This window comes from Typopeltis vanoorti, chromosome 5, assembly GCF_054136105.1.
Source record: "Typopeltis vanoorti isolate ZY-2024b chromosome 5, IOZ_Tvanoo_1.0, whole genome shotgun sequence".
Classification (NCBI taxonomy): domain Eukaryota; kingdom Metazoa; phylum Arthropoda; class Arachnida; order Uropygi; family Thelyphonidae; genus Typopeltis; species Typopeltis vanoorti.
Window position 1 is genome coordinate 36,283,364 of NC_143553.1, and position 23,922 is coordinate 36,307,285.

General features: G+C 36.1%; 1 protein-coding gene across 1 annotated transcript in view; it reads left to right on the forward strand.

Annotated features, from left to right (window-relative positions):
• The window catches only part of Rpn10 (regulatory particle non-ATPase 10), a 245,566-nt gene that overhangs the window by 208,609 nt on the left and 13,035 nt on the right, over positions 1-23,922 (forward strand). The window lies entirely within an intron of this gene.

Sequence of the window (23,922 nt, forward strand, 5' to 3'; positions counted from 1 at the left end):
TACAAGTTATTCTCTTCCATGATTCAGGTGGGTTCCAGCTATCCATCCTTTCTGACATCTTGTATATGAATGAAGAAGGGTCCAAACTTTTAAATGAAGAGAAGTGTGTGTTAATACATGTAACTTACGGAAAAATATAATTAATTATAAATATGTCAAATTTATCCCGAACACCCTGTATTTCTGACTGCATTCTTCTTGGGATTTTTTTTTTTACCATCATGCTGACACTACTTGTTTCATTTAGCAGTGTTTCAGCGTAATTACTCCAGACATCTAGAATATCTTTATCTCCAGTTTTCATGTCACTTTTATCATCTCTGATTCCTTTTACAGTTCCCTTTCCTCCATTTCTGAGCTCTTTCAATAGCTTCCAAAATATTTTGCCACCTTCCTGATATTTATTTTCTATGTTCTTACCGAAATCATCCCATTGCTTTTGTTTAGCTAGTTTTTTTTATTTTATTTTTTATTTTTTTTAAACTCCTTTTTTTTCAATTCTTTCTATATGCCCCAACCACACTATTATTTGTGACTTTATATATCTTATTATGTCTTCGACATTAGTTAGTTGTTCAAGTTAATTACTTGTTCTAATTCTCCATATCTCATTTTCTTCTTTTATTGGTCCATATATCTTCCTTAATATTTTCCTTTCAAAGATTCTCAATCTGTCTACATCTTTTTGTGTTAATGGCCACGTTTCACATCCATACGTTGTTACAGGTCTTATAATTGTTTTATAAAGTTTTAATTTAGAATTACGATTAAGAATCCTATTACCATTAACTTTTTATAAATATGACTTATTTCCAGCTATGATTCTACTATTAATTTCTTCAGATATATTATTGTTTGTTATTATTAATGAACCTAAATATTTAAAACTATCTACAACTTCGAAACTGTATTCACCTATATTATATCTTTTTTTTATTTATTGTCTTTCCACATTGCATATATTTAGTCTTCTGTTCTTTAATTTGTAATCCAACTTCTTTAGCATTTCTATTAAGTTCTTCAAATTTCTCTTCTAAATCTTTTCTCCAGCGACTTATTAATGCTATATCATCTGCATATTCGCATATTTGTATTAATTTATTATTAATAAATTTCTACCAATCGACCAACCTTTGCCAGCAAAGGTTGGTCGATTGGTAGAGCCTCTGCTGCTAATGGCTCACACAAAAAGTTAAGCAAGTTTGAGCGTAGTTAGTAGTTCTTTGGACTCCCTGGAGGTGTCACATAACAATACTATAATAATAATAAATCCTCTCATATTTAAGTTTCTTATTATTTTTTATTTAGTTATTTAATAAACTACCTGAAAGTATATCTCCTTGTCTTATTTCAGAGTTTACTTCAAAGGAGTCCGTTAATTCCCGTTGTACTTTAACTACTGCTTTGAATCCTTCTAATGTAATTTTAATTAATCTAATTAGTTTTCCTGGTATTCCCAGTGTTTTCAACCTATGTATCATTTCTTGTCTGTTTAATTTATCAAATGCTTGTTGGAAATCAACATACAAATTATGTAGTTCTATATTAGATTCTAAGCATTTTTCATATATATTTCGTAACATAAATATATTATCAATTGTGGATCTTTTATTTCTGAAACCACACTGGTACTCGCCTATTATTGTTTCTATATATGGTTCTAATCTTTTATATATCATACTTGGTAAGATTTTCTATGTTCACATTCGATAATGTAATTCCTCTATAGTTCTGACAGTTCATCTTATGTATGGTTGGATTATTCTAATTTTCCAATTATTTGGCATTTTTTCTTCTTTCCATATATCTAATATCAAATAGATTTCATTCAGTATGATTTCGTCTGCATTCTTTATAAGTTGTTCTGTTATCCCATATATTCTTAGTTCTTTAAAACTTTTAATTTGTTTTATTATTTTTTTAATGCCACTATCTTTTTCATTATAATAAATTTAGTTTAATCCTTTATCCAAGTGTAAGCAAACAAAGTTTACGTCTGAAAATATCCCAGACCAGTTTCAACCTTTATTGATGAGACCCCAATAATGGTTGAAACCAGTCTATGTAGTGGCCCTTCTCCTAATGCATAGCAGTATACATGTCAGCAAGGAGATGTGCTTTGCATTATGGGAGATACTGAGACAAGGGGTGATGAGAGCTTGGTCCACCTTTGCTCAGAGTTTCCTGGTGTTGCACTACCTTATCTCAGTCCTGGAGATATTTTCTGGTGCAAACTTTGTTTGCTTACACTTGGATAAAGGATTAAACTAAATTTTTTATTGTCTAAGTGAAAAATAAATTACCACCATCTATCTTTTTCAATTCTTTCTATATGTCCCAACCACACTATTCTTTGTGACTTGAATTCGTTCTTCTATATTTCTACAATTATTTTCATCTTCATATTCCTCATTTTTTTCTGCTGTCCTTATAGAATTCCTTAAAATATTCCATCCATCTTTCTTTTACTAATTCTTTCTTAGTTAATACTTTTCCTTCTTTATCTTTACATCCTATCATTTGTGTATCAAAATTATGTATTAACTATTTTAATTCTTTATAAAATTTTCTAGTTTCTCTTTTCTCATTATACTGCACTATTTGTTCCACTTTCTTCTCCATCATTTCTTTCTTTTTCTTTTTACAAATTTTATTTGCCTGCTTTCTTCTCTCTTCATATTCTCTATTATTTCTTGTGTTTGTTTGTGAATGCTTTTCAATTCAATGATTTCCTTACATTCTTCATCAAACCATTCATTTCTATTTTTCCTATTATTCTTTCTTCTTCAGCTGCATTTATGGTTGTTTGTTAGATCAAGTCTCATTTTTCTTCTATATTCTTTCCTTTTTCTGTTGTTTTAATATTATCTTTTATTTTCTTCTGATATTTATCAATTATTTCTCTATTTTGGAATGCTTCAATGTTCCATTTCTTTATGTTTTCAGTTTTCTTTTGGTCTACATTTGATATTCTATATATAAATTTAATTTATACATAGAACTCTCTTCAGCTACCTTACCATCAACATCTGACGTGGAGAGAACACTTGTCCAACGATCTTCCAACAAATGACTTCCTGCTTGAAGATCCCTGTGCTTCGCAGCCTGGTTTTGCTCTTCCTAGGAAGATTTGGTCAACTATCAACAGGATCAGAACTAACCAGGGAAGATGTGGCTACCTACTACATAAATGGAGATTGTCAGACTACCCTTATTGTGACTGTTTCCCTGTGGCCAAGACGATCACTCATATTGTGAATGACTGCCCAAGCCGCCAATTTCATGGTGGTGGTCTCCATGACATCCATGAGATGACAAATGAAGCCCTGGATTGGCTTTCTGGACTGGACATTGACCTGTAGCTGCTTTGTATTCCTTTTGCCATAAGAATATAAACTTGGTGAAATATGTCTTCTTTCGCTATTTTTGCATTAAGATTCCCTAATATTATCATGGCATCATTTTTATTTATTTTTTCACATGTTTCTTGTAAATCCTTAAAATCGATCTCTCACAATCTCATCAGCATTTTCAGTCTGGGCATATACATTAATAAAAGTGATGTTATGGAATTTCCTTTTAATTCGCAACTTGCATTCATGAAAGAATGCAAGTGAATCCTAAAATTGAATTTAATATCTTCCTTTAATAATAAATCCTATTCCATAATTTCCTTGTTCTTCAGCACCATCTCTCCATCTTATATTCTGTGATGCTGTAACATCCAATTTATATTTCTTTAACTCCTCTGGTATACCTTGCATTTTTCCCACCTGTAACATTGTTCTAACATTCCATGTTCCAAAATTCATTAACCTTTTCCTTTTCATGTGTCATGTCCTTGAAGTCAATCTGGCTTTCATTGTTTAGCTTTCTTAACAAGAGATATTTTTTACAGGAATGGGTTGTTAGCATCCAAACCCCCAACCTTGGAGGACCATGCCTCCAAATGTTTGTCCCATGGAGGCAGGGTGGCCCAGCTATACCCCCAAGCACTGAGTACCTATTTTAGTCGAATCTTACAACATGCATGGGCTACATTGGGACTATTCTTTTACCCCGGTCACCACACGGGAGAGCTGCCCTTTCTAATGCCTCAAAAAAATTCTTCCATTTCTTCCTTGGTAGAACCTTCTGTGGGACCTTAAGCTCAAATATGTCTTATTGTCTGTACCCCATTCTGATATTGCCTGCCATAACATTTTGTATTTCTTGCTTAGAAAAATCTCACCTCTTTTTTGTCTTCTTTGTTTTGGTCACTCCTATTATGTCAATCTGGTACGTATTCAGTTCTTTTGATAGTTCCATTTCCTTTTCACTAATGCTTTTTATGTTGATAGTATCAATCTTGAAATCTGTTGATGTTGAGTTGGGACATATTCTAGGATTTGTTCCAGTAACTTACTTTTTTTTTTGCTTGCCCTGGTTCTCTGATGAAAACAAGGGGGGGGGGGGCTTGTTTAACCGACTGCACCTCAGCCATCATGAAATTTTGTCCTGTTATACCATCATTTTAGGTTGTGGTTTAAGCCAATAAAAATACAATTCAGTTGGCTAAATCCTAAATTGCCAGCCCATCCTCATTCATTCAATATCCTGGTAGATACCTGACAGGGTGCACCACAAGAAGGTGAGGATCAGACATAAGGTCAGAAGCCCCAGTTGGTTCCTCACATTCCTTAAAATCTCTTCCCACTTATACAGCTTTGACCCTTAAGCATCCCTATATAAATAAATAATATATAAAGAAATATAAAAACATGTTGTAATAATAAAATGTATTATCATTACGTGACACCTCCTGGGAATCCAAAGACTCATCAAGGGAGCGTTACTCTACAGTTCTCTGTCTCCACCAACGGCATCTACTGCTGACCACCGCCACTAGTATTTTCACCAACAATCACAAACATCCATGCCCACGGCGGGATTCAAACCAGCAGCCTTTTGGCTGGAGAGTGAATATGTTAACCACTCAGCCAACCAGGCTGGCCAGGTATTGCAGTTTATTTATGCCAGAAGTATTCGAAAAAAGTTTGAGGAGTTTTTGGTATTGGTTAGCACAATTTGGCCAAAGGCTATAGGCATCAGTGAGATGTGTTTGACTGAAGATGATATGGTTATAGGAATAGAATGCAAGGGGTATAGTGTCTTCAGAAAGGACAGGAAGGAGGAACAGGATGGTGGAGGAGTTTTGCTAATGATAAGAGGAATTAAAGCCAAAAGTAGTCTAAGTCCATCATAGGGACAGAGATTCAGAATGTGCTATCTGGCATGAGATAGTGGCCAACAGGACTAAATATGTAATTGGTTCTGCTATAATTCAGGGATATAAGGGAGAAAGTAGGTGACATACACTTACAAATTAGCATGATGAGTACAGGTTGAGTAATTATTATGGGGATTTCAACTATGGAGACATAGATTGGGAAGAATGGTCACAGGCAGGGATGGAATTAGAATTTATACAGCTGCTAAGTTCTCTGCTTCAGAGAACTTAACACTAAACAATCTGGCCACTGCATCTCTGCTTGTAGAATGTGATCATTCATTTGTGACCTGGGAGATTGCCAGGCATGCATAATTTTCTATTAAGAAGGATATGTTTAGAGTTCTGAAGCAGAACTCTACATATATATGACAAGTTAAGAAATCAGCTTTTAGTAGAGCCATTGCAGAAGAATTTGAAGGGAGAGATGCTGGTAGTGCATGGGAGTTGGTCAGCGGGCTGTTTGAAGAAAGCAGTATCTGAATGTAGACCTAAAGTTAGAAGGATGAATCAGGTAGGAGTTAGATTAATGAATAACTTTATTAATCAGGAATTGCACACAAAGAGAAGGTTGTAGACGGATAATAAAGAAAAAGGTGAACAGCTTGCCCATGACCAGTATAAGGCTGTGGAAAGAAGGCTGACCAGTATGGTAAAGCTAGCTGATGAGTCTAAAAGAAACCCTAAAGAGTTCTTTCACTGTGTGGCAAGTAAAAGGAGGAATGACTGTGGAAGGATAACTTTAAAAAGTTAACCCTTCCAAAGGAGGAGGTAACAGAACCAAACCAGATAAGTTGAATTACTGAGTGAGCATTTTGCAAGGATGTACTATCTAGGTGGTAGCATTGCAATGACATGTGACATTGACTGATAGGAGAATAGAGAATAGATGGCATGTCATCCCATATATTACGAGAATATGGAAAGGAATAACAGCTTCTCTGACTAAGCTTGTTTAATTTAAGTTTCAGCAGAGGGCAAAATAGTCCCATTGCAGGAGGCTCCAATACAGAAATAGCAAATCATATGCCAATCAGCATCTCATTTGAGTGGTGGTTAAGATATTGAAGAAATTGGTGAAAGACAGAATTCAGGACTGGGTGGATAGGAATATGATACTTTATAAGGTTATGTGATATAAGCTTTTATGAATGGTAGATGTTGCCTTAGTAATTTGCTTACTTGTTTTAATCAAGTGAGAATAGAGTTGGATAAGGGAAATGGCTACCTAGTGATATTGCTAGACTTTGCAAAAGCATTTCATAAGATTCCACATGGGAATCTGTTGCATTAATTGGAGCAAATGGAGGTGGATATGAATCTGATGATATATATTAGAAGGTGGCTGATGGAGGAGATGAGTCCAGGAGAAGGCATGTGACCAGTGGTATACCACAGGGCTCACTACTTAGTCTTCTCTTGTTTAATTTTTATATCAATGATATCAGAATGATTTCATGAAATATTCAGTTAAAGATGGACAGATGTTGATGCCTAGGAAGAGCAATGGTAAATGTAGGTGATGCTGAGATTCTGCAGAAGACTTACAGACAAGCAATATGGGCAAAGGTAAATGGCTGCCAGTTTAATGTGGTCAAGTGTAACGTGATGCACTTTGGGAAGAAATAGAAACTGTGTTCTGTATTGATGGAACTGAACTTCAGAAAAGTGGGCAGGAGGCCAGAGATTTGGGTGTGATTGTGGAAGTTGAAGTTTAGAGGGTATATTGTGAAGCTTTATATATTTATAAAGATGGTATGGTAGGAAGTCAAAATAAATTTATATGGAATTAGAGAGAAATTAGTCAAAACATTAAATTAGCTATATACAAGAGTGTTCAAACCAATTTTAACTTATGGATCTGAGAGCTGGGTTAGAAGTAAAATACTTGACCAAAGACTAGAGACCACAGATATGACTGCTGTGAAAGATGGTTTGGTTTATGGTTTATAGTTTATTTGGCACAAAAACTACAAAGGTCATACGGTGCCATACTAAAGGTTACAACATTAGCATTTACAGAAAATTGTAAGCAATATGTCTCTACAAGAATCTAGTTTCACAAAGCAGTCTCTAGGTAAACAGAACTGCTGCAGAGGGCACAGCAACACACAAGGTCAGAGGTTATTACAGTAGTGCAAAAATAGTTAACAATATAAGTTAATACACAATATATGAAACATTAAGCCAAGAAATACAGTATCTATATATATGTAAAATTATAATAAATGCCTTTATAGCAATTAAATTTAGCAATGCAGTAGAAACAGAATTTAGAATACATATAAACAGAATTACTAGAAAGTACACAAATAGGTAAGATGTCCTACAGCACTACATGATTATTCGAAAAATAAAGTAGTAAATAAGATGCATACACAAAATGTATGCTAAGTGATGCAGTATCTACATATAAACAAAATTACTGCAGAGGTTTCAGCAGTACATAAATAGATAACTATAGGTTAACATATGTATATACAAAACAAGTCAAGAAAAGCAGTGTCTACATCGAATAAGATTACAACAAACATTATTATACTAATACTTAGAGTCAGAAAGGAATTATTATACAGCAGGATGATACAAATATACAAGATCAAGGCCCGTGGTAATACATAATTGGTCAGATTTAACCTAATGAATAATATATATGTATAAAAGTTAAGTTAAGCAAAAAAAAAAAAGTATTTACATATAAACAAATTTATGGTCAAATGTGTTTGTACAAATTAATTCTTTCTAGAAAATTAAAAACATCATGCAATTTGCCTGAGTCTACTCAGGCAAATTGCATGATGAAGATTGCATTAGAAGAAATTGGATATGTAAGAGCTAAAAGAATAAAAAAAATCTTGGATAACTAATGAGATGATTTCTCTAATGGAAAAAAATAAGAAAACTGAAAAATAAAGACACCCTATAAGGGAAAAAACAATATAGAACCTTGAATGACAAATTGAGAAGGGAAGCAGAAAGAAGTAGAGAAGATTGGCTTAAAAAAAATGTGAAGAAATGGAAAATTATGAGAGAGTGGCAAGGTATGATCTTTTGTATGAAAAAGCAAGAAGCATGAATCACAAGAGAAATGGAATTAGAGCTAGAGGCATAGAAAATAAGAATGGAGAAATCATGACTGAAGAAGATAAAATCCTAATGAGACGGAAGGAATACATTGAATATCTTTTTATGACAAGGAAAACAGACAAAATGAGTTGCCATTATAAGATATAAATGAAGATGATCTAGGCCCAGAGATTTTGAAGACAAAAGTAGAAATGGCCATTAAAGAAAATGTGGAAAGGCAGAAGGAATAGATGAAATACCTGCAGAATTCCTGAAACAGCTTCAGAAGAAAGGAACCGAAGAAATAACCAAAATAATTAATTTAATTTATAACAAAGAAGAATTACCAAAAGATTTTATGACGCTTAAGGGTCAAAGCTGTATAACTGAGAGGAGACCTCCACATAGCCTTTAAAGGAATGCGGAGAACCGACCAGGGCTTCTGACCTAATGTCCAATCCTCACCTTCTCGTGGTGCACCCTGTTGGGTATCTACTTGGATACTGAATGGATGAGGATGGGCTGGCAATTTGGGATTTAGCCGACCAAATTGTATTCTTATTGGTAAACCAAAATATAAAATGATGGTACAACATGACAAAATTTCATGCCGGCTGGGGCGTCGCCCGGTTAAACAAGGCCCCCGTTGTTTTCGCCAGGGAACCAGGGCGAACAGCGAAAGGTCAGCTACTGGAACAAATCTGAAAATAAACCCCAACTCAACATCACCAGAGTTAAAGATCGGTACTATCAACGTAAGAAGCCTGAATGGCAAAGAAATGGAGCTAGCTGAGGAATTAGATAAGTACCAGATCGACATAAATAGGGGTGACTGAAACAAAAAAGACCAAAACTAGTGAGATCTTTCTGAGCAATAAATACAAAATGTTATATTCAGGCAATGACAATCAAGGAAAAGAAGGAGTAGCCATAGTATTCAACACAAAATACGAGGCTAATCTTCTTGAAGGGCAGTCAGTCTCAAGTTGAGTAATGTGGGCAAATATGAGAATGGGGAACTGGACAATGAGACTTATTTGTGCCTATGGTCCCACAGAAGGTTCTACTAAGGTAGAAGTGGAGGAATTTTTTGATGCTTTAGAAAAAGCAACTGACACAATGAAAAATGAAAAGTTGGTCCTTGTTGGGGATCTAAATAGCAGAGTAGGAAATGATTGTGAGACATACAAAAATATTTTGGGAAAATTTGGAGAAAAAAGCAAAGCTAATAATAATGGCAAATATCTGTTGGATTTCTGCTCAGGACATGGACTGGTTATTACTAACACCATGTTCCAACATAAAAATGTGCACAAATTCACATGGAGAGAAGAGGCTAGGAATAAGAAAAGTCTCATTGACTATGTTATTGTAGATAGTGATGTTTTCTCCTTGGTGCAGGACACCAGAGTGTACAGAGGATTTGAAATCGGAAGTGATCACTATTAGTCTTGAGCAGGATAAAATTGAATTTCATATTGAAAAGAATAACATGTAAGAAAGTTTTAAAGCGAATAAAAGTTGAGCAGCTCTCAGATGTGAACTGTAGACTAAAATACACAAAGATTATTGAAGGAAAAATGAAAGAGTTTGAGAACAGGAATCAAACCTTGGAGATTCATTGGCAAACTCTGAAGAAAACATTGATTGATTCTGCCAGAGAGGCATGTGGTGAGGTTGTTGGTAAGGATAAAAAAATCAGAACTCCCTGGTGGACACAGGAGGTTAAAGAGGCAGTGAAGGAAAAGAAGAAAGCATACCAAAAGTTCCTGTCAAATAAGTCAGCTTGTGCTCTTAGAGAATATAGAGACAAATGCAAGAATGCTAAACACTGTGTAAAACTAGCTAAACAAAAGTCATGGGAGGACTTTGGCAAGAATATAGAAAATAAATATCAAGAAGGTGGCAAAATATTCTGGAGGTTGTTGAAGAAGCTTAAGAATGGAGGAAAGAGTGCTATAAAAGGAATTAGAGATGATAAAGGTGACATGAAAACGGGAAAAAAAGATATCCTTGAAGTATGGAGTAATTACTTTGAAAAACTGCTAAATGAAACAAGCAGTGATGACAGCACAGTGGTTAAAAACACTGACCAGGCATGCAGTCAGGAATACATATCCATACTTGATGTAGAAAAAGCCATCAAAGGCCTGAAATGTGGAAAGGCAGCAGGAGTAGATGATATTCGACCAGAAATGCTGAAGTATGGTGGTATAAGAGTCTTACAGTGGCTGCACTGCATAGTTCAGAAAGCCTGGACAGAGGGACGAATTCCCGATGATTGGAGTAGAGCTCTCATAGTACCCATATATAAAAAGGGAAATAAAACTGCATGTGAGAATTACAGAGGTATTTCCCTACTGAGTGTTCCTGGCAAGATCTATGCAAGTATACTTGAGAAACGGTTGAGAAGAATTGTGGAAGAAAAGCTCGGTGAAGAACAAGCTGGATTCAGGCCAAATAGAGGCTGTCGGGATCAGATCTTCACTTTATGACAAATAGTCGAGAAAGCATGGGAATATAACAAAGATCTGTATTTAAGTTTTGTCGATCTGGAAAAGGCATATGACAAGGTGCAAATAGAGAAGCTATTCAATACGCTGCAGTTATATGGTGTCAATGGGACATTATATCAAGCAATACTTAGTTTTTATTTGAGTTGTAAGTCAGCAGTTAGAATTGAAGGTAGTACAGGAAGATGGTTTAATGTTAAATCTGGTGTGAGACAAGGATGTACATTATCCCCTCTGTTATTCATTATCTATATGGATCGCATTATGAAGGAAAGTGGTATTAAACATGATATCGAAATTGGAGATGTTAATATCAGCTCTTTGCTCTATGTGGATGATGTTATACTTCTAAATAAATCCGCTACAAGGCTGCAAGATTCTCTGACTAAATTGAATAGCTCTTGTAATAGATATGGTATGAAGGTCAGCAATAAAAAGACAAAGACAATGAAAATAGGCAGAATCAATATAAATATCAACTGTGTTGTGAATGGAGAACCTGTGGAACAAGTAAAACATTTCAGCTATTTAGGCACGATTTTTAGTGAAGATGGTAAATTAAATATAGAAATAGACAACAGAATCAGGAAAGCTGGTATGGTGGGAAATCAATTGAATAAATTCATATGGAATAAGAGAGAAATTAGTCGCAACACTAAATTAGCTGTATACAAGACAGTGTTCAAACCAGTTTTAATTTATGGATCTGAGAGCTGGGTCAGAAGTAAAACACTTGACCAAAGACTAGAGACTTCAGATATGAGAGTCCTGAGAAAGATTATAGGCTTGAACAGGTGGCATCAATGGCAGTATCATATTAAAAACGAGGATATTAGGAAAGAACTTGACATTGTCAGCATCCAGGAATGCGTTAGCAGAGCTAATATCAGGTGGTATGGTCACTTAAACAGAATGGGCGAGGAAAGATTAGCAAAACAAGTGTTCTCTGCCAGGTTGGCAGGAAAACGACCGAGAGGAAGACCAAGATATAGGTGGATTGATACGGTACAAAGTGCTTTAGACGATAGAAATATAAGAGCTGATAATATTGGAGTGTTGACAAGTAACAGACTGATTTGGAGGAAAATTGTAGATAGGAAATTAATAATGATGTAATTTTTTTCATGTAGTACTATCATATCCTGTACACCCCTTGAGGGTACATGGCAGGAATTTGATGATGATGATATTTATACCTATACCAAAGAAAAGTATGCAGTGAACTGCAAAGGTTTTAGAACAATAAGCCTCATTTCCCATACATTAAAAATACTTATGAGAATCTTAACATGAAGAATTGCATCTAAGGTGGAAGAATTTCTTGAGAAGATCAGTTTGGTTTCAGAAAGGGTAGGAGAACAAGAGATGCGATTGGACTGTTAAGAATAGTAAGTGAAAAAAGTCTAGAAGTGAATAAAGAAGTTAATAACTGTTATATAGATTTTGAAAAAGCTTTTGACTTTGTAAAATGGGATAAGATGGCAGAAGTAATGGAAAAGATTGGAAAGACAGAAGGCTAATTATTTCACTATATAAGGGACAAACTGCCATGGTGAGAGACATATATTGTACAACAGAACCAGGTATCATTGGACGAGGAGTAATAAAAGTCTGTTCTCTGTCACCAATTTTTGTTTAACATGTATTCTGAAGCAATGTTAAAGAAGCACTCCAATTTTTATTCCTTCGGAAGAAGGAATAAAGATTGTAGGTAGACAGATATTTGCAATAAGATACGCAGATGACAAGGCATTATTATCAAATACTGAAACTGGACTACAACATCTGTTGAACAGATTACTGGAATCTTGTATCAATTATGGAATGAAAATTAACATCAGAAAAACAAAGGTAATGAAAATAGCAAGGAAAGAGGCAAATATGGATATCAGAATAAATGGGGAAAAATTGAATCAAGTAAAGACATTTAAATATCTAGGAAGTGTTAATAGCAGTGATGGAAGATGTAAAAGTGACATGAAAGCAAGAATAGCAATGGGAAGAGAATGTCTTTAATAGAAAATGGAATTTATTCAGAAGTAAAATGGATAGAAACCTAAAGAAAAGACTAATAAAATGTTATGTGTGGAGTGTTGCCCTCTATGCAGCTGAAACTTGGACATTGATAAAAGAAGAAATTAAGATTTTGGAAAGCTTTGAGATATGGATTTGGAGAAGGACGGAAAAAATCAAGTGGACAGATAAAATAACTAAAGATGATGTCTTAAAAAGAGTAGAAGAAGAAAGAAGTCTGTTAAGGAGGATAAAAAGAAGAAAGGGAAACTGGATCGGACATATTCTGAGAGGGAATGGAATCATTAGAGATGCCATCCAAGGAAAAATAGACAGAAAAAGACCTAGAGGAAGAGTAAGGGAAAACAATGCTAGATGACATGTTGAATGGAGACAGTTACAGAACCTTGAAAGAGAAGGCTCAGAACAAAAGAGTGGAAGAAAAGTTTTTGCTACTAAGAGAAGAACCTGCTGAAGAAGAAAATATAGAAAAATGCAAAATATGGGTATGGAAAGATATTGGATTTTTTATCCAGTATCCTCTCATATAAAAGACAGAGAGAAATTTGATCCACCTGACAAAATAGTCCGTCGGAGTAGTTACTGGAAGAAGCAAAAACTAAGAGCGAGGGGTGAAGTTTGTAAGTCTGCTGCCATGCTATGATAGGTGAAATGAGAAGGAGAGTGATGATAGCTAATTAGTCAATAAGCAGGTTGTACAGAAGGAATGATAGAGGAGGAGGAGTGGGTAACCTTTTACGTTCATGTGCCAATTTTTTCATGTACAAGTTCAGATGGGCCATAAATTGTTCCACTATAAATTCCCAATAAAAATGTGTTAGTATAGACATAATATATTGATTTAATATAAAAAGATTCTCTCTCCCTATAACTCAGACCCAAGCACCAGCTTCAGTTTTATAGTGTCTATTAAGATCATGTCTATTATATGAGAAAGTGATTTTGCAAACAATGCACAATGGTTTTCCTGACAGATTTGCTATAAGAAAGAACTCATTTTTCCACTGTTCATTGAATTCATGCCTACTTAATATTCTAAAAAGTCAAAACTACAAAGGATGAACAAAGCACAACTCCGTAGCACACGAATATCAATTATAAACTGAATACTGAATGACAAAAACCTGCGATGCACTGCTGTTGCCAAGACTTGGCACCTCAGGATCAAACAAGTGAATGTGCAAAAGATGTGCATGAAACAATAAAATCACTAAAAATAATTATTAAGTTTCAGCTTTTTTTCTACAAATTGGTTTTTGGTTAATACTTTTTGCATAAATACTTACTTTTTTATTATTATCATTAGGGTCCAATGCGCCACTTTTGGCACATGCACCATAGGTTGGCCATCCCTGATGTAGAGTTTGTGGACCTATGGCCTGAGTTTAATGGACAGAAAAATTTATACAATGCTGATGGACTACACTTAAATGGATTTGGAATTAGGTTTCTAGAGAGAGCTTTCTTGATGGAAAGTGTGGAAGCACAAATCAGTAAAACTAAAGAAATTAGGATGGATGCAGGCTAGTGCATGTGTAAAGGCACCCATACAGTGTGCATGCATGAACAAAAATTTTGGAATCTACTCTCTTTCTCTCTCAAGAAACGATATCGAATAGAGTAGTCAATTCAGGATTTAAAGGTGCTTGGGGATCTAAGAGGTTGCTACAGTTTCTATATACTAATGCTAGAAGTATCATAAGAGGGGGTAGTTTTAGGCATTTATTAGCAAATAATATAGTTGCAGGGGGATAGAATGTAATGAATTTAGTATTTTCAGGAAGGAAAGAGCAGGAGGGGTACTGCTGATGATAGCAGATGAAATGCAGCCAACAATAGTAGGAATCAGTCGGGCAGACAGCAGTTCCTCTGAATCAATGTGGTGTGAGACTGCAGCCAACAGGACAAAACATAAAACCGGTTGCTTTTAGAAGTCAGTGGGATCCACAGATGATGTGGAAGACATGCATCAGCAGATCAATACAATGAGAGCAATTTGAGTAATTATTATACGGGGCTTCAACTTCAACACATAGATTGGAAGGAGGAAAGATCATATGGCAGGAAAGAAGTGAAATTTATACACTTACTGAAAGATAATTACTTGAAGCAAAATGTGATGAAGTGGACTGGGAACGAGAGTTTTGGATTGGGTTACAGGATCAGAAGACCCATCCATAAATAAGGTGGCCTCCAATTCAGTAAAGTTATTGTGTGATCTTGACTTGGGAGGTAACAAAGCACGGAAATTCCAGCTACAAAGCAGGTGATTATAATACACTCAGGAAACAGCTTGATGCAATCCAATGGCATAAAGATCTGCAAGGGAAGGATGTACGGTGCGTGGGGGGGTAGTCAAGGGGAATCTGGAGGAAGCAATATCACACTGTATTCCAAGGTCAGTGGGGTAAACTGGTAGGAGCTAGATGAATAAGTAGTATCATTAAATATTATTTTTGTATGTCTGACAAATCATTTCCTGCTCTGCTCAACCTTTCCTTTTTCATTGTGTCAGTTGCTTTCTCTAAAGCCTTAAAAATTCCTCCACTTTTACCTTAGTAGAATCTTCTGTGGGACAATAGGTACAAATAAGTCTCATTATCCAGTTCCCCATTCTGATATTTGCCAACATCACTCAACTTGAAATTGCCTGCCATTCAAGATTAGTCTGGTATTTAGTGTTGAATACTACGACTACTCCTTCTTTCCCTCAATTATCATTGCCTGAGTATAACATTTTGTATTTATTGCTCAGAAAGATCTCACCAGTTTTTGTCTTTTTTGTTTTAGTCACCCATATTATGTTGATCTGGTACTTATCCAATTCTTCTGCTAGTTTAATTTCTTTGCCATTCAGGCTTCTTATGTTGGTAGTATCGATCTTGAGCTCTGGTGATGTTGAGTTGGGGCATGTTCTAGGATTTGTTCCAGTAGCTGAGTTTCGCTGTTCACCTGGTTTTCTGGCGAAAACAATGGGAATCTTGTTTAACCGGGCGACGCTCCAGTTGGCATGAAATTCTGTCATGTTGTACCATCATTTTATATTGTGGTTTAAGCCAATAAGAATACAATTTTGTCGGCTAAATTCCAAATTGCCAGCCCATCCTTGTTTGTTCACTATCTAGGTGGATACCTAACAGGGTGCACCACGAGAAGGTGAGGATTGGACATTAGGTCAGAAGCCCTGGTTGGCTCTCTGCATTCCTTTAAAGGCTCTGTGGAGGTCTCCTCAGTTATACAGCTTTGACTCTTAAGCACCCCACTGTAAAAGGTGCAACAATGAAATTCTCAGAATGCATACATAAATAAATTATAATGTATCTTTATTACATTACATAATGTAAATTATAATATATAACTTATAATGCCTTAAAAATTCATGTTTAGACAAACTGAGACATGTTTGAACAAGTATAATATAAAAAATGACATTACTTTAGGGATGACTTGATAAATTTACTTAGTTGGCTTCCCACCAAACCAGCTTTGTTTATTCTGTTGTCTGTTTCCAAATTTAACTTCCCACCTCCACTGAAAACTGTGTTAAATAGCTGAAATAATTAATTCTTCTATAGGCTCTCTCCATTTAGAACACTACTGAAGTTTTCTATATTCTTGCCTATTTTTATAGTTTTAGTCTTTATTGTTGATTTTCATGTCAAATTTGTTACAGCTGCTATGCAATTTAGTTCAGAACCCTGGAGTATGTGCTGGAAGTGTTTAAGAGTACATCATCATTTGAATAAAGCAAACAGCTTTATGCAGATGATGATGATCATCCTGAAAGTCATATGTAGTAATTAAATGTGAAGGATATAGTATTTTTATTTTTAGGAAAGACGAAAGAGATAAGAGGAGGAGCGGGATAGGGATCTTACTATTGATATCAGATGATTTGTGTCCAGTTAAGGGTGAAACTCACTAATTGAATAATAGAAATAGTGTTTTATGTAGCAGGCCATCTGGTGTGAAGTTGAGGTGAAAAGTATGAAATATGTGGTGGGTTAAATGTTCGTATGCACTAGGAACAAGCGAGGAATTTTTAGCTTTGATTAGTACAGCTTGACTAGGAACCATAGGTATCACTGAGACTTGGTTATCAAAGAATGATGCAGTTATAGGGATAGTGTAAGAATTATTGCATTTTCTGATATAAGGGAAACAAAATAGTAGTACTATTGATGATAGCAAAAGAGTAGCAACAAAGATAGAACTCAGGAGGTGAGGAGGAGTGCATTTGAATCTGTTTGGTATGTAAAGGTCAACAAAGCAAAATATATAAGTGATTACTGTTATAGGCCTGGGGAGGGGTTAGATGGATATTATTGTACAGGCACTTCCATGGAGTCCAAAGACTCACCGTGAGAGATGCAAACTATTCACACAATTTATCATACCTCTCCTTGAACCCATTAACAGATAAAGCACTGGCAACCTTTCACTCATTCATAACTCTCCAAGCAAAAAATCTAGTCATCACACTCCTACTAACCACACCTTTTTTCAATTTCCAGGAATGAACACTTGTTCTGGCCCCTCTAGCCAAGTGCTGAAATATTTTCCCTTCATCAATCCTATAAAAATCTTTTAAACAACTTAAAACGATTCTATCATATCTCCTCTTTTTCTCCTATCAACCAACTTCTGCAATCCACACACCCTCAATAATCTATCCTCATAGGGAACATTCCACAAACCATTCATCATCTTGGTCGCTCGCTTCTAAATCTTCGCTAATTCCTCCTCATCGCCAAGAAACCCAGGAGACCAGACCTGAGCACAGTAATCCAGATTCGGACGTATCAAGGCCTTATAAAGAAGAATAGCTTCCTTATCTCTACTTGTTAGTATGTTGTTCGATAGCCAAGTGATCTTATGAGCAACCTTAGCAATGTGTCCTCTAAACTCTCTGTCTACCACTACACCTAAATCCCTAGTTTCATCCTGGTACACAGCTGGTAATCTATTTATCCCAAAATGCATAACTTGACATTTCTCCACATTGAACTATCACCCATTATCTTTTTCCCACACTGGCAGCTTATTAAAATCATCCCCCAAGCTCTTCACATTTCCTTGATTAACTATTACTCTACCTAATTTCACATTATCAACAAACAACTGAATATTTTCATTCAGGTTATTTCCTATATAATTTATGTACAAATTAAACAGTAGTAGGATGTTGAAAGTTTATTTTTCACTTGGTTAGACTATAATAAATTTAGTTTAGTCCTTTATCCAAGTGTAAGCAAACAAAGTTTGTGCCTGAAAATATCTTCAGGACTGAGGTAAGGTAGTGCAACACCTATAGGTAAATATGACCTCTCCTATTGCTTCTGCCTTAGTATCTCTGCGTTTGGGTCTGCCTCCCACTAACAAGACCTCAATAAAGGTTGAAACCGGTCTGGGTAGTGGCCCTTCCCTTAATGCATAGCAGTATACATGTCCGCAAGGAGATGTGCTTTGCATTATGGGAGATACTGAGACAAGGAGTGATGAGAGCTTGGTCCACCTTTGCTCGGAGTTGCCTGGTGTTGCACCACCTTACCTCAGTCCTGAAGATATTTTCAGGCGCAAACTTTGTTTGCTTACACTTGGATAAAGGATTAAACTAAATTTATTACAAACAGTAGTAGTTTCAGCACCGAGTCTTGTGGCATACCACTAGTCACCTGTTTTTTTTTTTTCTTTGTTTCTGCCCATCCATATACCACTTTTTGATATATGTCCAGAATCCACCCTCTTATCCACACAGTGTCATATCCATCCCCATTTGTTCTAATTTGAGTAGCAGAGTTCCATGTGGTATTCTCTCACATGTCTTTGTCAAAATCTAGCAGAATCATCTTGTCGCCATTTCCTGTATCTAACTCAGGTGTTACTCTATTATAAAAAGTTAGTAAATTACTAAGGTATGACCAACCCCTTCACAAAGCCATGTTGTTCCTTGTACAGTAGCATATTTTTATTCACCCATTCTTGTATTCTCTTTTTGACAATTTTATGGTGCTCTGTCAGTAGTTCATTGACATGCATGGGTAAATTAATTGAAGGATCGTTGTTTTGAACATTGAGTAAGTGGTAGATTACTGTATTATTAATTTAAGTAAATGTTATATATGTAATACATAAATGTGTTTATTTCTATGCCAAGTGGAATATATATATAAATTAATTTGTAAATAATGCATGAAGTGTATTATTATGTATTATTATTAATACATGAAGTGTATATTCATATGAATATTTAGTGATATTCCTGTTTTATGATTATACTGAGGTGCATTATTTACAAAAAACACTATGCCTGAGATACAGATTGGTCTATAATTTGCTAATGCAGTCTCAGAACCACCCTTATGCGAGAGAATTATTTTGCCCTCTTTCCATATGTATGCATTCAGAGATTAGTTCTTTGAGCATAGGATGGGTAATTATTATGGGAGACTAATTATGAGAATATAGATTGGATAGAGGAAATGAAATTTATACAGGTACTGCTGGAAGATGTTATCTATAACATAATGTAATGGAAAGGATGCAGGATTCAAGAGTGTGCAATTTGGTGATAATATCAGAGGATTGTCTGTGTTTGAGGTAGCTGTTTTATCTCTAGTTTGAGGGAGAGTGCATTAAATGTTGCCTCAGGAGATGGTCAAGCATATCAAGTTTGTGAATAAGAAGGGGTATATGTGGAATTACGCAGCTGGATTATTATGTCATACTTAGGGGAAAACAACATGAATGTCATGAGAAACCACAAAAGAAGAATGTTAGCATGTATGGTAAGTACCGTATTTTTTCATGTATAAGACACTTTTTTCTAAAATTTTTAGACCAAAAATTGGGGGTCATTTTATACATGGGGGGTAATCGGTTGAGAGACCTGCGGTTGCCATGGTGAAACTGCTGGTACCTTGTCTCCATGAACAAGCATCCTTCAATCACTAGCCTTTGTTAACTCTGTCGATTGACTTCATTAACGGCTGATTCTGAATAAACCAATCAGAACTCTGAAATCATGCATACGTCTGCAACTCTTTGGCAGAGTAAGTTAATGCATTAACAATATTTTGAGCACTAGTCCATAAAAATGTCCGAAAATAAAAAAACAATTGTCATAAGTGATGCATAATTTCTTTTACTTTGAATATTTAAAAAAATATCAAACGTGTTTTGTTTTATGTTTAAAATATTGATTTCTTAATTTTGAGTTTGAACAAGTAGGGTTCGTCTTATATATGGAAAAATCCGGTAAAGGTTATTTGAAAGTAGCAGTATCTGACTTCCCTTACTTTACCATTACATTGGTTTTGGCACATAGCTAGGATGCACCAAGAATGACTGCCTTATGTGGAAGGGTTGGGGATGGCTGAGGAAGACTGAGAAAATAGCATGACGCCTTGAAGATCCACTCAGACTTGACCTCATTCCAACAGATGGCTAGGCTAGTTGAGGACAGAAACCCAATGGAGGAAAAGAATCCATGGATTCAGTCTATCACGAATGAATGATGATGGGCATCTGACTGCATTTCTAGGGTCAGGAGAAGTCAGGTGGGAGTTGATGAGTAGACTCATTAAGCAGGAGCTACAAAAGAAGACAATGTTATGTGAGACCATTAGCTGAAGCATGAACAACAAGCTCATGAATACAAAGCACAGGCAAGAAAGGATGACTTATATGGTACAGAAGGCAAAATCAAGTTATGAGAAGAAATTGGCTGAGCAGGCCACATGGGCATGAGATAGGAAAGTAACCTGAAGTAATAGTTGGATAACTGATTGCTTGTGTGAAGGATTATCATCAGGATTGAGGAAAATCTTTCATCTGTGTGGCAGGGTCTGAGGTGAGATTTGAGGTAGATGAACTGGAAATGCTTAGATCAAGATATTGCAAATTCTGAATGTGAATACTGCCATGTGATTAGATGGGTTCATTCCAATAATCAAGTGAATTTAGTCTCAGCACTGGAAAATGTTCCATTATGTAAAGGCGGATCCAAAGCAGAGGTTATAAATTAAATCTTTTACTATCTTAGGAGTGGTGGTTAAATTTTTGGAGAAGTTGGGAAAGAATGGGTGGAGAGGAATATGATGCAGTATCATATCAGATGCTTTTGCAAAGTCATAATATATGGGCATTGCCTTTATCCCATTCTTTCATCACTGTATTAGAGAAGCAGAGAAATTGCTAAGACAAGATCTCTTCTTGATAAGGCTGTACTGTCCTGTATAGAGTAACAATAGGCTGGTGATCACTGGTGTGATGCAAGGCTCTGTACTTGGCCCACAGCTGTTTAGATGATTTGAGGGATGAAATTCAATTGTGTGCTGATGATGCTAAATTTGGGAAGATCGTGATTGAGGGGGGGGGGAATAGAGAGAAAAAAGATTGTTCTTTCAATTTGGCAAAGTGTAAATTTATGTACTTTGAATTGAAATGGTTCCAGTTTGTTATACTGATAGGGATGCACTGCATAAATTGATAAGGTCAGGGATTTGAAGTTCAAAGGGCACATTTCAAAAGGCGGCAAAACAGATCCCTAGATCTTTTATAATTAAATTCACTGACTGGTGAGGACAAGTAGTTTATCATTGCTTTTTACATGGCCTTGATACTTTGACATCTGGAATAGACTGCACTGCGCTCAGATTTCACTCGAGTTTTTTGGGAGTGATGTAGAGGATTTTTTGGAGGATGGCAGGGGAGGGAGGGACCAAAGATGGTCTGAAGCCTATGGAATGTTTATTATGAAGATATATTGAGGATTTATGGGTTACAGAAGTTGATTGATAGAAGAGAGGAGGTATGATATAAACCTGCAAGTTCCTAAAGGAGTTTTCAAGAATAGATGTGGGGGAATTTTTTTAGTTTATGGCAAGAGAAGAAAGAAAAAGAAGTTATCATTGGAAGCTGAGTAAAAGTATGCTTAATAAGGATGTAAGGGTTAGATTTTTGGGAATAATTACTGGAGGTGGTTATCAGTTAAAGCAGAAGTATGATAGGTGTTGGGTGAATAATGGTTAGTACGGGCCTCTCACAATAAGTTTTTGGATTCCATGCAGATGCTTGATTAATAGTAATACTACTAATACTGATTGCTAATTAAGGTGTGGGTTTTTGTGTTTTTAGAGTATTTAATATTTTTATAATATATTTTTATTCAGATATTACAATATTAAATACAGTTTAAAATGGTTCCAAAATTACACAAGAAACAGAATGCTAACAAAAATAGTGAAGTCTAGCCATAAATGCTATTTACAACTTGTCCTCCCATCCTTTTGATGTGTCTGAAGTATTTTAACTTTCCTCTGTCTCATCTTCCTTTCTCCCTCTTTTACCTTGTGGTGTCAAGGGTTTATTAATCATCAGACCTCAAACATTTAACAGGATAAGGTGGTCAGTCCTATGCCTTGGTGTATCCTATGTCCATAGTGTTGAGTTCTCAAGGCCGGTTTGCCTGCTTTGCGGGATGAAAAACCCCAGGATAAACTGGGGAAAAAACTCTACTGTCCATGCCCAAGATCGGATAACTTGGCTATGGCTGAGGAAGATCCTTCAGCTCTTCACATCACCAACAGGAATCAAACCTAGGATGCTCCTTCCCCAGGCATATGGTTGCAAAGTGCACAGCCACTAGGTTAAACCATGTAGACAACTTTCCTCTGTAGATATCCTTAAGGAGCTTTAAAGTTCTACTGATCTTTTCTGACACCCATTCATTTGTACACCTTTCAGCATGTGATATCCTCAACAGCTAGCTTTCTATTGAGAATATTATATACTGACATGACTTGTGTGGTACAACATGAGCAGCACATAAATCTGTAGTCTATTAGTAAATCATTTACATCTTTCAGCACATATCCACATACATAAATGTGCATGTAGCAGCACTCAATGTCTTTTGCCTTCATGCACACCTGAGGTCTGTGAGGACACATGTCGATGGTGGCACACACACAACATCCAACAGAAATGCTACCACTGCTTGCTCCAATCCACCTTCAGGCTGTCAGTGCTAGGGTATTGTTTCCTGCAGGCTACTCTCTCAAGCTCCAACCACAGTTTAAGTCCAGTATATTCAGATCGGAACTTCCAGATGGCCAATCAGGTGGTGATATATGGTCGCAAACATTTGCCTCAAACCATTGTTGTGTGGTCCTCACCTTGTGTGCAGGGGCTGAATCCTGTTGGAAGGAACTGCCTACCATGAAACAAGGTGTTGTTCAGGAGCTGTACCCCAAGTTTCAGCATGGTGTCTTGATACACTTTGGCAGAGGTTTTGACCCCTTTCTCACAGAAATGCAACTTGGATACCCCTGATATGTCACTCCCCACCAAACCATCACTGACACAAGATGATGACTCTCTGAATCCTGGGTGCTATGGCACATGTTGTGTGACCATCTGGGATTTATACCCAATCGTTTTGGTTGTTAAACGACTCTTCAGTATTGAAAATCTTCTAATCTTTGAAGAGGATAGCTCTGTGTCTGTTGTTTTCTTACTGCCAGAGAAGTGCCTTTTGATCTTATTACCCTCTACCGCATTGTGGTGTTAGGAAGTGTCCAGCAGAACCATGATACGCTCTCAGGTCATCAGTTAGTACACGTGACATTGTTCTCTGCAAAACATTCATCTCTTGTGACACTGCTTTCTGCATTCTCACAGAATTACAGCGGAAGTGTGCCTTCACAGCTGGCACAGAGCTGTTGCATCCTAACCTAGCACAGTTGACCTGTTCTTTGGCAGTGAGATAAATCTTCTGTATTGTTATAATGCTTAATAGTCTGATACACAAACATCCTCCTGATCCCGTGTGTTTTTAGTGTGTTGAAAATAACAGGTGGCTGCATTCCAACCTTGTGAAGTGCTATTACAGCTACATGGTTCTCATAATCTTCCTTCTGCATGTTAATCCATCCAGCTAGACATCTCTCTCTCTACTGATACCACTCTACCACAGAATTGCACGAGACTGGAGCCAGTCTCGTGCAATTCTGTGGACAGTGTGAGTGTGTGTACAAG